This window comes from Elephantulus edwardii, unplaced genomic scaffold (assembly GCF_000299155.1).
Source record: "Elephantulus edwardii isolate Elephantulus edwardi_28Jun2011 unplaced genomic scaffold, EleEdw1.0 scaffold00314, whole genome shotgun sequence".
Classification (NCBI taxonomy): domain Eukaryota; kingdom Metazoa; phylum Chordata; class Mammalia; order Macroscelidea; family Macroscelididae; genus Elephantulus; species Elephantulus edwardii.
This window is the reverse complement of record NW_006400064.1, coordinates 16237-29613: the sequence shown is the minus strand read 5'-3', so window position 1 is coordinate 29613 and position 13377 is coordinate 16237. Positions and strand designations below refer to the sequence as shown.

The window sequence follows — 13377 nt, the reverse complement described above, 5'->3', positions numbered from 1 at the left end:
CGACTCGGAGCTGGAGATAAAAGTTCCCGAGCAGCCGGCGGCGCTCGTTCGCGGCCTGGACACCAGGTGGTGGGTCGTGCGCGCCCCGACAGCACCCTCTGGAGGGAGGAGGTTGGGAATGGGAACGCGAGGCGGCCCCAAAGGGCTGTTGTTACTGGGAAAGGCACAGGCTTAGGGTAAAGGTGAGGCTGGGGCTGAAATGAATTTCAGGCCTAAGATTTGGAACCTGTTTCAGGTTCTTTCACTTTCTATCCCGTCTTTTGGTCAGGTTCCTACCTGGCCCCATCATTAACCTTTGCCTTTTTTACAGTTTTAGAATATGTTTGATTTAAAAATTCAATGACAGGTGGCAACACCTAACTGCTTTCATTCATTGGACACCTGGTGGCCTCGAACCATGTACCTTTGGAATTGCAGCGCAGCTTCTTGCCACTAGACCACCACCACCAGAGGTCCCTTGAAAAACAGAATTGAAACTTATAATTGAAATAACAAAATTCTAGCATCTGATTCAAAAGTTATTAATGCCTTGAAAACAAATTGTATGGTTAGAAGAAGTACCTCAGCAGGAAAAATATTTAGCATGTTTATAAGACTTTGAAGGTGAGAAAACATCATTCGCAGATAATGTCTTGTGCACAAATATATTAGAACATACAAAGAATAAATTAAAACTACTTAACCTTTTACCATTCTCTTGAATTAAACCCAGGCCACCCTTGGACACTTGAAGGTATGTCTTGTTTCTTTGTTTTCAATGTAAATACTTGCTCCTTGGAACACCAACAGTGTTTTACTTCTTCTTGTTTGTTTTATTTTTTACATTTTTAAAAATTTATTATTAATTTCAGTGAAAATTTACAGAGACTTTGTATTTCCATTCATTCATTGTTGCACTTTATGCCCTCCTAGCCCTCCCCCCTAGTACACTACCCTCTTGGAAAAGTAAAACAAAAATTCTTTCATTGTTTTACAATCCCTCCCCCCAGGACCACTCCACTATACAGCCTTTGCTTTGGACTCCTGTCATGACAAAAATACCTATTGATTTTCCCTCTTAAACAGTTTTCTCCCCCATCTGTTTCAATGCAGTATACATTATTGAACCCATCTTTCTCAGTCTCCTCCCAACCCTGATGTCAGTCCCGTTTTACAACAGTGGCATCATGCAGTATTTGTCCTTTTGTAACTCAGATACTTCACTCAGCATAATATCCTCCAGGGTCACTCATTTTGAATAATAATGCATGAGTTCCTTGTTTTTCAATGCAGTATTCCATTGTGTGAATATACCACAGCTTCTCTAGCCATTGTTAGTTGGTGGACACTTAGGTTGTTTCCACCTCCTTGCTATTGTGAACAAAACCACAATAAACATGGGTGTGTGTTTTGCTTCTTTCATTCTCTTCTCATCACAGGCTAAATGTCCTTGGCTGCACCGCTATAGCCTCAGAATGGTTCTTAGCGTCTGAATTAACCCCATCTTCTAGTAACATGAGAGCAATCTCATACCTATTTTTGGAAGCTTGCATAGTGCAGGAGCACAGCCATTTTGACTGACAGAGTTTACTTGAGCACCTTTTCTCAGAAGGACATTTGCAGTCTCATCTTGGCCAGCACTATGTAGAGGGCACCATCATCCTTATCATTCTCCTTCAACTCCTCCAACTTCCCATTGTAAGCCAGCTTGTACCCCATTAGGTTCAACACCCCCCCCCCCGCCCCATTTCTCTTTCATCATGCTCTCTCCCAGATTTGACATTTTGGTGAGGAGAAGCAGATGGTAAACGCATGCTGACATACATAAAGAAGATCTGTCAAAACAACTATGAGATATCATCTCACCCCAGACAGAATAGCAAAATTTAACAGATCAGCAAGCAACAAGTGCTGCCGAGGTTGTGGAGAAACTGGAACTCTTATTCACTGTTGGTGGGAGTATAAAAAGTTGCAAATAGAAATACCATTTGACCCAGCAGTTCCACTACTGGGAATATATCCCCAAAGAGACCATAACTGCCACCCAAGCAGATACATGCACACCCATGTTTATTGCGGCTTTGTTCACAATAGCAAGGAGTTGGGAACAACCTAAGTGCACAACAAACGAATGGATAGAGAAGCTGTGGTATATTCACGTAATGGAATACTACGCTGCATTGAAAAACAAGGAACTCATACAATATTATTCAAAATGGGTGACCCTGGAGAATATTATGCTGAGTGAAATACCTGAGTTACAGAGGGACAAATATTGCATAATGTCACTGTTGTAAAACAGGACTGACATAGGGGTTGGGGGGAGACTGAGAAAGATGGGATAAATAGTGTATACTGCATTGAAACAGATGAGGGAGAGAACTGTTTAAAAGGGATATATGATTAGGTATTATTCTCATGACATGAGTCCAGAACGAAGGCTACATAGTGGAGTGGACCTGGGGGGAGAGATTATAAAACAATGAAAGAATTTTTCTTTTACTTTTCAAAGAGAGGAGTGTACTGGGGGCGGAGGGGAAGGCTGGACAGGGAGAAAAGTGCAACAATGAATGAGTGGAAATCCAAAGTCTGTAAATTTTCATTAAAATTAATTAAAAATAATAATAACATCACCAAAAAAAAGAAGGTCTGAGAGTAATGTGTACTAGGAAGAAATGCAGCAAGTGAAATGATTAAAGGGAGTTCCTTATTGGGAGATGAGCTGAGGCATGTGTAGGGAGTGAACAGAATAGTGGGAAGTAGCTTGCCATAAAGAGAGGGAAGAACATGTGCAAAGATCTTGAGGTAAGAGAGAAGGCGACAGGCAGTGGACACAGTGAATTATAATAATGGGTAATGGAAGGCCTGCAGAACTACAGAGGGCCTCTTGAGAAATATGGGTGCAGTTCCAGTGGGAAGGAAGCCACAAGAAGAGTTCAAGCAGAAGAATATTGAATGAATGAGTTTACAGATCCCCCTCAGTAAAGGCGTTGACTCACTAGACCTTAGGTGAGAGTCTGCTGCCACCTACTGGGAAACCTGCGCTCGGCTTCTGAGGTCTTTAGGGCAGGACTAGATAGACAGTTCCTCATTTCAGGCTGCTCTGTCCTGTATGAGAAAAATGGAAGTTGCTAATGTATCCCAAGGTGACCTGGGACAGTTGGGCTCTCTTCCCAAACTTCATTTTCCCAATCTGTGACGTTGATCCTCACTCTATACCAGGGACTGTATCCCTTTCCACACACAGTCTCATTTGATCCTGGCAGTCACTCTGTGAAGTAGGCCTGCCACAATTGATGATGAATAAACTGAGAGACAGAGGGGTGAAGCTTTCTGTCTAGGTCCCTACACCTGAAGTGGCAGAAACAGGTCTTACACCTTTAGCCTCTTCCATCAGGCTCAGCCATGGTTCTCCAGGCTAGATGTAAGGAGCAAGGTGGAAGCTAAGTCACACTGTGGACACAGGCTAGTGGACACAGTCTTGGCAATAAGCAACAATTATGCAGGAGGCACATCTTTTCTAAATATGACTCCTCTGTACTCAGCTGTGTGACTTTGGGCAAGTCATTTTGCTTGCTCAATTTCACTTCCTCATTTGTAGTAAGGAAAACAGGTTCTACCTAATGGGGCTGTGGAAAGGATTAAAAGTTTAAAACATTTAAAAACAACTATGAGATATCATCTCACCCCAGTAAGAATAGCAAAATTTAACAGAACAACAAACTACAAATGCTGGAGAGGTTGTGGAGAAACTGGAACCCTTATTCACTGTTGGTGGAAGTGTAAAATGACACAACCACTGTGGAAGGTGGTGTGGTGCTTTCTCAAAAAGTTGCAAATAGAAATACCATTTGACCCATCAGTTCCACTACTGGGAATATAAAAAAAACAAACAAAAAAACAAAAAAAAACCATAACCACCACCCACCCAAGCAGATATATGCACACCCATGTTTATTGTGGCTTTGTTCACAATAGCAAGGAGTTGGGAACAACCTAAGTGCCCATAAACAAACAAATGGATAGAGAAGCTGTGGTATATTCACATAATGGAATACTATGCTGCATTGAAAAACAAGGAACTTGTGCTCGCTTCAACAGCACATATACTAAAATTGGAACGATACAGAGAAGATTAGCATGGCCCCTGCGCAAGGATGACATACAAATTCGTGAAGCGTTCCATATTTTTAAATGCACCAGTGAAGAGAAAAAGAGTAGCAGATTGGATAAAAAAAACAAAATCCATCAATATGTTGCCTACAAGAGACACATCTGAAAAATGTAGATAAAGAAAGACTAAAAATTAAAGGATGGGACAAAGTATGCCAAGCAAATGGCAACCAAAAAAAAGCAGGAGTAGCGATACTAATCTCTGATAAAATAAATTTCAATGCAAAAACCATCACAAAGGACAAAGAAGGTCACTACATAATGCCCAAAGGGTCAATAGAACAAGAAGATATAACAATATTGAATATCTATGCACCAAATGAAAGACCTGCAAAATATATGAAAATATATGAAAAACAAGGAACTCATACAACATTGTTCAAAATGGGTGACCCTGGGGGACATTATGCTGAGTGAAATATCTCAGTCACAAAAGGACAAATACCGCATAGTGCCACTGTTGTAAAACAGGACTGACATCAGGGTTGGGGAGAGACTAAGAAAGATGGGATAAATTATGTATACTGTATTGAAACAGATGAGGGAGAGAACTGTTTAAAAGAGATATATGATTAGGTATTATTGTCATGACATGAGTCCAGAACAAAGGCTGCATAGTGGAGTGGCCTTGGAGGGAGGGATTGTATAACAATGAAATAATTTTTCTTTTACTTTTCAGAGAAGAGCGAACTGTGGGGAGGGGTGGGCAGGGAGAAAAGTACAACAATGAGTGAATGGAAGTCCAAAGTCTGTAAATTTTCATTAAAATGAATAAATAATAATAATAAGAATAATAATGATAAAAGATTTTAAAAAGTTTAAAACATTTAGCTCTGAGCCTATGTATGTAGTGAATGCTTTTATTCTTTTGGTAAAATACTGTGTGAATGGCAAAGTCCATTTTATCCAGCCAGGAATTCCCTAGAAACCCACCCTCTTCTTAATCCCTTTCTCCTGTACCCTGGGTCTTATCTTAAACTACCCCTAGGGAGACTCTGAGAGAAGCTCTGACCCGAGGAACCTAGAGAACCAAGAAGTCCTGTAGAACTTCACCAACACTGTTTCCTGCTCTCAAAGAGGCAAGGCTTTTGGAAAACTGCCCAGAACCTTATGTCTAAACCAGCCCGTTTTCTAGCCTTGAAATAATATTGCTGTATTTTGTTTTTCAATTCAATGGCATCAAATTGATGAGTCTGGGAACAGTCCTGCTCAGGGCTGGGGTGACAGAAAAGGAGAATCACTAGTCTCACTTCTTTGGGGGCCATAGTCACTGTAGTCAGAAGCTCAGACAGGAAATGAGGTTCCTTCTTTGAAGGTCAGTAAGACTTTCTGGAGGAGGTGGATGTGAACTATGTCTCAGAGATGAGATGGTTCCCTTGGTGGAGAAGAGCAAATACTTTATGAGCAGAGGAAGAAAGGACACTGAAGGAAATGGAGAATAGCAGGTGGGCCTCAAGCGCCAGGCTTGCCATTTGGATCACCCATTGTGTGTCAAGTGCTTCCCACATGTATTTGTTTCATGGCCATTGTAATAATTACTACTAACTTGAAAGTTAAAAACAACAAATATTTATTTTCTTTTTTTCTTTTCCCCCAGTGCTCAGTCATTAACCACTATAGCCCATTAGTGATGTTTTTCTTTTCATCAACATATCTGTTTATTTAATTTTACTCCTCTCTCTCTTGACTCAATTCTATTAACTCTCTGATTCTATGTATAAAGCTTTTCTTAGCTTTTATATCAGTGGGCTTATACCATAATCATACTTTTGTGACTGATTTGTGTCTCTAAACATAATTAGCTCAGGATTCATCTATATTGTGCAGTATTTCACAGGTTTGTTTTCTGGTTCTGGTGAACTAAGGGTAGAATGTTTCCTTGCCATTGAGTGTGAGTTGATTTTATTTAAAAAGGCATTTGGGCCCTCGGGCCTGTGGCCCTCAAGTCTGGTTTTTTTAATTGTTTTTGGTCAAAGATTCTTCTAAGTGGTATAGCACTGGTCTGTCCATTTGCTGTACAGAGGAAACTTGTGGTTGCTGTAATTAATGCTAAACACTGTGGCACTGATGTGTCAAATGCGATAATGTAAAAAAAAATGCGATAATGTGGACAGTGTTTGATGGAGTCCCCCAATTAAAACAAGCTTGGATGCAGGAGTGGCATCTACTTCCGAAATAGCTTGCCTCTGGAAACTCTATGAACTTGGAGAAACGATGAAATTGACACAGTGTTCAGGTCTTTCATTCATAGGGTTGCTATGAGTCATCTACAACTTGATGACACTTAACAACAATAACAACGTTGATACACAATACTTCACTCAGAAATGCATAGCAATATACATTGTGTGACTGTACTACAATTTTTAGCCACTGATGGACACTTGGTTTTCCAACTTTGTTATGGTATATAATGCTGCAATAAACATGAGTGTGAGTGTCCATTTGTGTTGCAGCTCTGATTTCTTTGGGATATATACCACCTAGTGAGATTTCTTAATCAAATAGTATTTCTATTTCCAACTTTCTAAGGAAATATCAAACTGCTTTCCATAGTGGTTCCACCATTTTACTTTCTTACCAACAGTGTATGGGAGTGGTAATCTTGCCACATCCTTGTCAGCATTTGTAGTTTGATGTCTTTTTCCGAATTCAAATTCATTGTCATCTAGTTGGGGCCAGCTTATTATTGACTCTCCAGTGAAAGACTATAAGTCGTTCAGGAAGGCATTGCTGATTGTTCTCCCTGGTCGGTTCCGCCACCGGAGTAGCACCTCCTTTGGTAGTGGTACAATTCCCTGCTGGCTATGCTAGAGATGTCTTATGGAACAAATTATTGTATATTTTTGATGGAATGAGATGATTTCTCATTATTATTTTATACGCATCTCTCTAATAGCTCGTGTACTCATTTTGGACTTTTCTTTCTTCCCTGTCTTTGTTTTCTACATAGATGAAGAAAACCTTTTGCTTTCTTCATAAATGATATCCTGATGTCATCCTCTGGTCTTCAGTCAGTAGTGTTCAACACATCAAATATACTCTTGAGATGATTTTTAAATTCAGACTCAAAATTGTATTTTGGGTTTTTTAAATGAAGAATAAAATTTTTTATTTTAATTGTGTTTTTAATGGAAGTTTGTACATAGGGTTTTCAAAGGCCTGTCATTTCAGAAGTGGTTGGCCAATCCTTCTCCCTAGTCTATCTCAATCTTTAAATATATATAATAGTAACTGACAGACCAGCATTCCATGGAAAACAGCAGATGAAAGACATTTGCTCAGTTATAATAAAAATGACCAGTAGATTCAATGTTGCTGCTCACCCCTGCTACATGTTGTTGTTGTTGATTTGGTTTTTGGTTGGTTTTTTTTCTTTATCCCCCCTTTTCTTACTCCACCACCATCCCTTCCTACTTTTGCCTACAGCATTCAACACCCGTCTCTCATTGACCAGTCCCTGATGTGATGGCCTAAGTCTCAAGCCATCAGGATTTCTGTGATTCTGAACATATCGTGCTGCTGTCAGTCTCTTACGATGCAGCCAATATGCCTTCAATTTAAAGTTGTTAAGTATAACTAATGTACAACTTCTTTTCCTGGAAGGTTCTGAGAAAAAGTCCTTGTTCTTAAACTTCCACTCCAGGATTGCCTTCTCATGGGTTAATACTGCTTGTCTTCTATTTGAAGCCAGGTGTTCCGAGGGCCCAAAACTTTTTCTGGTTATGGCATCGGGGTGTGGGCTGGCTAGTGCCCCTCGGGGTTACCTGGGTTAGATGACACAACCCTGCTTGCTGACACTGAGGAGGACCTCAAGCGCTTGCTGCAGAAGGTTAGGGACTGCAGTCTTCAATATGGATTGAAGCTCAACAGCAAGGAAACAAAGATTCTCACCACTGGGCCAATTGGCAACATCAGTATGGATGGTGAAGAGATTGAGATAGTTGACAGTTTTAGTTTACTTGGCTCCACAGTCAACACTCTTGGTAACAGCAGCCAGGAAATCAAGAGACAAACTGCATTGGGAAAGTCAGCTGTGAGGGACCTCTCAAGAGTACTGAAGAGCAACGACGTCAGGCTGGAGACTAAGGTGCACCTGATCCAGGCTATAGTCTTCACAGTTACGTGCTATGCATCAGAGAGTTGGACAGTGAATAGGGATGATAGAAAGAGAATTGATGCCTTTGAACTGTGGTGCTGGAGAAGAGTGTTGAATATACCATGGACTGCTAGGAGAACAAACAGGTTTGTCCTGGAGAAGGTGAAGCCAGAATGCTCCTTGGAGTCAAGGATTCTGAAGCTTTGTCTGACATACCTTGGGCATGTTGCAAGGAGGGACTGGTCCTTGGAGAGGGACATCATGTTTGGCAGAGTGGAGGGGTGGCAAAGGAGAGGAAGACCTTCAATGAGATGGATCGATCTGTGAGTGAAGTGGTGAGAATGAGTGCATTTGAGATGGCTAGGTTGGCACAGGATAGAATGGAGTTTAGAGCTCTTGTACATAGTACAATATGTACAAGCTCTTGTACATAGCACACAGTATTGCACAATTTCCTCTCTCTCCCTACATCAATCCACTTTGCAGTGCACCTCTTATTCTGGTCTGTTGTCGTACATGTAATATGTAATTATATGTTCCTTTTAAACAGTTCTTTTCTTCATCTGTTCCAATGCAATTATCATTATCCACTTTTCCCCTATTTTCCTTCCAACGCCCCCCCCATGCCAGTCCTGCTTTATGATAGTAGTGATATGCAGTATTTTTCCTTTAGTGACTGAGATATTTCATTGTTTTATGAGTACTCTGAGAAGCTGTGCTGCAAACCTGAAGGCACACGGTTTGAATCCACCAGATGCACTGCTGTAGAGGGAAGGGCAATCTCCTCCTGCCTCCTGGATCCAACTTGATGATACACAACAACAACAAAGTTGGAAATAGAAATACTATTTGATCCACAAACTCCACTAATGGGAATATGCTCTAAAGGAACCAGAGCTGCCATCCAAACAGATGCACAGCCATGTTTACTGCTGCGTTATTCACAGTAGCAGAGAGATGGAAGCAACACAAGTGCCCATCAATAAACTAATAGAAAAACTGTGGTATATTCACACAATAGACTACTACATAGCACTGTATTTTGGGTTTCATGGGCTTGTTTTCATTTTCTTCAGCTTCAACTTGAACTTTTGCATGAGTAATTGATGATTTTTTCCACAAGTCAGCCCTCACACTTCTTTTGACAACTGATACTGAGCTTCTCCATGAACTCTTCCACAGATGTAGTGTCTGATTTCTGTTTAGTCCATTAAGCGAGGTCCATGTGTATACTCACCGTTTAATGTTTGGGTTTTTTTTAAAATTTTTTTTAAATTTTATTTTTGTGTGCGTGTACCGTCAAATCAGATCTGACTGGTACAGGAGGAGATTGTCCCTCCTTCCCCGGCAGAGCATCTGGTGGATTCGAACCGTGTGCCTCTGGGATTGTAGTTGCAGCTCCTTACCACTAGGCCACCAGAGCGCCCCTTAATGTTTGGGTTTTTTAAAAAAGATATTTGCAATGAATAAATCACTGATTTATAATTTCATGTCATTTTTATTCCCCCCCCACACACCTGGGACAAAGCATAGAAGGCAGGAATGGATGTGAATGAATGGAAACCATGAAGCACAATGAAGATGTAGGAAAAATGGAACTACAATGTAGAGATTCTAATCAAAGTAATGAAACCAGATTTGTATAAATTGTTGAATGGAAAAGTCAACTTACTTTATAAACTTTAAATCAAATCACAATAAAACATTAATTTAAAAAGAAATGTTGTTAACTTGTTGGGATTGCAGTTAATGTTACTAAAAAAATTATACTGTGCAATCTCCAGACTCATTTCTGTTGCCAAGTCTATTTTTCAGTACCAGTCCATCTTTGTTTCTAATTTTTGTATTCCAGCCACCAGTTATTAATGCATTTTGGTTGAATGTTCAATCAATTTCAGACTGTAAAAGTAGTGTTGTTGTTATGTGCAGTGGAGTTGGAACCAACTCATAGCTGATCCTGCGGTGGGTTTTCAGTGGCAATAAATTGTACAGGAGGCAAATGCCCATCTTTATTCCTCACAGTAGCTGCTGGATTCTAACTAGGTGCCTTTGAGTTGGGAGTGCTAATCTTTACCCTTAGGCTATCAGAGAGTTCCCTACAGATTTCCTCATGTTTGGTTTTAATTGTTGGTGTATATATTTGAGTAATAATTGTGTTGACAGATCTTATTTTTATGTGTATCAATAGTATCCTATCACAGCATTTATTTCAGGACATATCTTGAAATGTTCTTTTTGACAATGAATGGAATGCTGTTCTTCTTCAATTTGTCATTCCCAGATGATCATTTGGTTGTCTCATTCAAAGTGACCAATACCAGTCCATCTCAGTTCACTAATGTTTAGGCTGTCAATCTTAATGCATTCCATTTAATTTTTTATAACTTCCAATTTTCCTGGATTTATGCTTTGTGTATTCCGTGCTCCAGTTGTTAATGAATGTTTGCAGTAGTTTGTAATATTTTTAGTGTCTTCCAATCTATTTTTGTTCTATGACCCATAGCGACTACATGAATAACAGATTTGAACTCTGTCCTATCCTGTGCCATCCTCGCACTTCCTGACACACTACAGCCCATTGCAGCAGTTCTGTGTCAATCCACCTGATTGAGAGTCTTCCTCTCTTTCATCAACTCACCACATTTCCAAGCATGATGTCCCACTCCAAAGAATAGCCTCTCCTAGCAACATGCCTGAAGTATGTGAGAAGAAGCTTTATCATCTTTGCCTCCAAGGAGCAGTGTGGCTTAACTTTCTCCAAGACATACTTGTTTGTTCTTTTGGCAGTCCATGGGATATTCAATACTCATCTCCAACACCACAACTCAAAGGCTTCAATTTTTCTATCATCTTTATTCATTGTCCAGCCTTCAGATGTATAGCAAATGATCAGAAAGACCATGGCCTGAGTCAGATGCACCTTAGTCCTTAAACTGACATTATTGCTTCTCAATAATTTTAGAGAGGTTCCTGACTGCAGATTTTCCCAGTTCAATAGGTATCCTGATTTTCTGACTGCTGATAACAAAGGTGTTGATTGTGGATCCAAGTAAGGTTAAATCATTGACAACCTCATTCTTTTCTCCATCTATTATGGAATTGCATATTGTTCCAGTCAGAAGAATTTTGCTTTCTTTTTTAAAAAAATTTTGTTTTCTTGACATTGAGATGCAACCCAAATTCCTATATTAAAGATTGTATTCTAAAAAAAATTAAAAAAAAGATTGTATTCTTTGATCTTCTGCAACAAGTGCTTCAAGTCCTCACTTTCAACAAGCAAGATTGTATCATCTTCCAATCTAAGGGGCTCTAACTCTGGTACTGCATCTAACAATGTTACTCATTGGATTTTCAAAGCTCTGTTCTTTCAGAAAAGGATGGCAAATCCTGCTTTCTTAGTGTGGAAGCTCCCTGACTGCCGGTGCCAAGAGTGCTGATTGTGGAGCTGAGCACGCTGAAATTGTTAATCACCCCAGTCTCTTCTCCACCCACCATGGTGCTGCCAATTGGCCCAGTGATGACAATCTTTGCCTTCTTGATGTTGAACTTCAATCCATACTGAAGATTGTAATCCTTGACCTTCTGCAGCAAACACTTTAGGTCCTCCTCAGTTTCTGTGAGTAAGGTTGTGTCATCTGTATAATGTAGGTGGTTGATGAGTCTTCCTTCAATCCTGATGCTGCATTCCTCCTCATAAAGTCCAGCCTCCCAAATGATCTCCTCTGCATAGTTTGGAAAGTTATGCAGACAGGACACATCCCTGACACACTCCTTTCCTGATTTTGAACCATGTCATGTTTCCTTGCTCTGTTCTGACACCTGCCAAGTATAGCTATTGCAGGTACACAATCAAGTGTCTGGGATTCTCATTCTCAAGGTTACTCACAATTTGTTCTGATCCACACAGTCAAATGTCTTTGCATCATCAACAAAATACAGATGAACATTCTTCTGGTACTCAAGATCCATCTGACATTGGTGAACACGTCTCTGGTGCCATGGGCTCTTCTAAACCCAGACTGTATTTCTGGTAGTTCTCTGTTGGTGTACTGTTCCGTCATTTTTGGATAATCTTCAGCAGGATTTTCCTTGCATGTGATATCAGTGATATTGTTAGATAACTTCCACACTCTGTTAGGTCACCCTTTTTTGGAATGGTAATAAATATGGAATCTTCCAGTCAGTTATCCTCTAGATTTCTTGGCACAAACTGGTGAGCACATTCAGGGAAGCATCTGTCTGCTGCAATATGTCAATTGGTATTCCATCAACTCCTGGAGCCTTGTTTTTGTCAACTCTTTCAAAGTAGCTTAAACTTCCTCCTTCATCACCATTGCCTCTTGATCATATGTTGTTTCATGAAATACTTCTTTGTCAGCCAATTGTTTTTGGTATTGTGACTCTGTGTACTCCTTCTGGCTTCTTTTAATGCTTTCAATATCCTGCCCATCCTTAAAGTATTGCAACTTGGGGCTTGAATATGTTCTTCATTTCTTTAAGCTTAAGAAATGCCAAGTGAGTTGGCCTTTTTAGTTTTGCAACTCCAGCTCTTTGTACATTTCATTATAATATTTTGCTTTGTCTTTCTGAGCTGCCCTTTGAAATCTTCTGTTAAACTTCTTAAATTGCTGATTTATTCCTTTTGCTTTGGCTTCTCAGTGCTCTAGTGCAACATTCAGAGTCTCTGTTGACATTGATTTCATTCTTTCTTTCCTCCTCTGTCTTTGCTTTGTGGATGATATCTTTTTTTTTAAAGATTGTAAGTGTATTTTGGTGGTCTGTTCCACAATCAGCTCCTGGCCTAGTTTTTGCAACTGATATTGAGCTTCTTCAGCGGTTCTTTCTGCAGATGTAATCAATCTGATTCCTATGCATACCATCAGGTGAAATCCATGTATATAACATGCATTTATGTCTCTTAAAAACGTATTTGCTAAATCTTGAATAAAATATTGGCCAATAGAATACAACGATACATCAAAGAAATAATTCATCATGACCAAGTGGGATTCATAACAGGCATGCAAGGATGGTTCAATATAAGAAAAACAATTAATGTAATTCATCATATTAACAAAGCAAAGAACAAGAACCACATGATCCTATCAATTGATGCAAAAAAAGGC

At 39.8% G+C, this 13377-nt stretch overlaps 1 pseudogene; it reads right to left on the bottom strand.

The window, feature by feature from the left end:
• The window catches only part of LOC102864445, an 18990-nt pseudogene that overhangs the window by 290 nt on the left and 5323 nt on the right, over positions 1–13377 (bottom strand).